The sequence below is a fragment of the Galendromus occidentalis genome, unplaced genomic scaffold (genome assembly GCF_000255335.2).
Source record: "Galendromus occidentalis unplaced genomic scaffold, Mocc_1.1 scf7180000077475, whole genome shotgun sequence".
NCBI lineage: Eukaryota > Metazoa > Arthropoda > Arachnida > Mesostigmata > Phytoseiidae > Galendromus > Galendromus occidentalis.
In genome coordinates, this window is record NW_003805463.1 from 1,160,457 (window position 1) to 1,163,647 (window position 3,191).

Here is a 3,191-nt window from a genome sequence, read left to right on the forward strand (position 1 = left end):
GAGACTCTTGCGAAAAATCCTCGCCTACAGACCCGAGGCCCTACAATCTTGTTTCCTCGGGAATGACTTGGAAGAGAGATGATGAAATGACTGAATAATCATGTTATATTCTTCGAGGCGCCTATGAGCCCCAGGAATCGCTCCTCTGTCGGGGCTAGACGAAGAATTTTCAGATCGATGTCGCGGAGCGCCTCCTCGCGGGTATCGTAAGTCCACTCGGAGGAGCTGACTCGGAGCAGATTATCCATCACAAGAGGGAGGCTAGCCAATTGGGGCAAAAGCGTCTCGTGGCGGAAACTCCGGTCGTGTGGACACAACGGGGGACTCCCAGAGGTAAGGGACACTCACAGTCTGAGCACAAGGTTTGAGAAGACTAGGCATGGATCCGGTCAAGCGCTTCCTCTCGAAGTCGGGGACCCGGGACTATCTGATGTAGAGCGAGAGCTCGACCAAATCTCTGAGTTGCTGTCCCTTTGAGGTGATCGAGGCACCTCGAGAACACGATAGGGAGATTGGATCCTAGTTTTGCGCCGAGCTGCGTCGCTTCAGCCTGCGTCACGAGGTAGGGGACGTCGTAACATGCTGTGACGACCCCTTCTAGGGGGTATCGGGCTCGAACTGATAATAATCAGAGGCCTTTTAGGCTCGTGTATCTCATAGCAACGGTTCCGCCCTTGACTGAAGACCTCCAGAGGGAAGACAACCTTCCAGAAACCGAAGCTCTTCGGGAGTCTCGACGGTTGTGGGAGATAAAGCTGACCGAAGCCGATCCGGGTATCTTCTATACTGAGGCATTCAGCTCAGATAAATGGAAACGGGCCAATTATGAAAACCGGCACCTGGTGACCCGTTTCGCCATGCACGGTTTCCACCATAAGATCTGCGCTCGCAAGGGTTTCCACTCCCCATCAGAGAGCTGCGCTTGCATGCTATGCGGGGTAGCGCGCGACACTCATCATCTAATGGATTGCAAGCATCCTGTTCCCTTGAGGGAACTTAGCTAATATTTAAATCAAGAACTGATCTTCAATTAATGAACTTATTTTTATTACTAGCGCTCCCGGTCGCCGCTTCGCGGCGACTCGGTATGGCTTCGCTCACTCCACATGCGCTGGCTCCGACTGCGCTGGCTCCGGGTGCGCTTGCTTTGGTCGCGCGTGCTCTGGGTGCGCGTCCCGTTTCCCCGCTTTCCCGTTTTCTCGCTTTCCCGTTTTCTCGCTTACCCGTTTTCTCGCTCACCCGTTTCCTCGCTTTCCCGTTTCCCCGCTTTCCCATTTCCCCGCTGTCCCCGTTCCCCCGCTTCCCCGTTCCCCCGCTTTCCCGTTTCCCCCGCTTTCCCCGCTTTCCCGCTTTCCCACTTTCCCGTTTTCCCACTTTCCCGTTTCCCCGCTTTCCCGTTTCCCCACTCTCTCGTACCCTCGCTTTTAGTCCATATGTTCTCCGGAAAATCTATACCCTTCAAAGACTACAGCAATTTTCAGCGAGATTCATTAGTAGAGACACACAGGCCAATGATGACGGCAACCCCCGGTAGCCTTCTTAGGAGCTCCCGAGAATCCACCTTCTCATGGTGATCGGTTCAGCCGATAAGAAATCCTGAGAATTCCCGTCTTTCCCTTGATGAAATCTTCGATTCTCGGTGAGAGGACCACTCAGATAATATTTTTATGGTGGGAGGACCCATCACATGAGAACGACGACCCTCATATGACCCTCCTGAAGCTCTCGAAAACCCATTTCTGAATTTTTGCGGCGATCGGTTCAGGCGTTTGTGAATTTAGCGAATTTCCGATTTTTCAATTTTTTTCCGAGTTTTCGTATTTTCATGGGTGGGGCACTCAAATAAATTTTTTAAGGTAGAAGGACTCATCGCATCGGAGAACTGACCCCCCTATAAGCACCGCTGGATCCCCCAGAACACGCTCCTAAATTTTCACGACGATCGGTTCAGCCGTTTTCGAGTCTATAGGGTACCCCGGACATACAGACAGACAGACGGACATACGTTTTTATATATATAGATAGATCATTATAATCATAGGGAGGACGGAACACTCGGAACGTACCCTCTAGTTGGATGCGGAGCTTTCTCCAATCAAACGAAGCTCGATTCCTGTACGTATCAAGCGGTCCTGGCGGGAAAACGTCGAAAAGCTCCAGGAGCTCAACTTTCTCACTGTCCTGCATCATTCGAGACTCGTCGTACTCAATTTCTGAAGAGGAACAAGGACTGACTGTGCACAGGTGTAGTCGGTTCCGCAGAAAAAGGTCCGGCTGAGAGAGATCACACCGAGGGAGTTATGGGTCGGTGACGGGTGAGCCGGCTTGAATGCGGAAGCGGGAAAGATCGATCCTCGACTCGATAATTTTCCGCTCCGCGTGAACCCATAGAGGACCGGTGGATCCACCGATGAAGCGACGGCTTGTCGAGTTGTTATTCCGTTTGTCTATTCCCGTGCAAACGTGCAGAGCCTCGGCGGCGCACAGTGGTCAAAAATCGATTTCTAGGTGGACAAAATTATTCGGTCGTTTCTCGCCCATATCTCAAACTTGAATGGTTTAGACTACCCGATACGATGAAAATGAGGGACGGATGACCCCCCACAAGGACGCACCGACCCGAAGAGTTGCGATTTGTATCGATACGACCGAGGGAAAATTCTTTCGTGGCCGACAATAGGCGAAAACCTAAATTGCTCATTTAGGACCTTTGCCCCGGCTTGCCCCGGGAATTTTTTTTTCTAAAAGCTCCTCATGCCTTCCGCTTTTCAAAGCACATCTCCGATTTCTGCGCATTTTTGCGCTAAGGGCTTTTAAAAAAAAAAAGTCTAATTTTCGCTGATTTTAGGTCTTCATCGGAGACATCGAATTATAGCCGGGCATGCTTCAGACGAGATGGCCTGGGCTGTCTTAGAATATTTTTTCCTCTCTTTTACTGCTCGTGGGTGACCATAGGCGGAGATACCGGGATGCAGAATTCGCTACAGGCTTTGATCCGCTTCGATTGTGGAGAAAGATTTCCTCTTTTACAATAGCATGGATATGGATCCCGATCGGTGCTCGCGATTCGGGGGCGAAGCGAGTCATCTCGGCGATCCGACATCCAACAGCTCGTTTCCAGTATTACCGCCGAAAAAGCGATCTCTTGAGCGCCAGCAGACGATGTTCCGAGTCTGACTCACGGGCAAGCT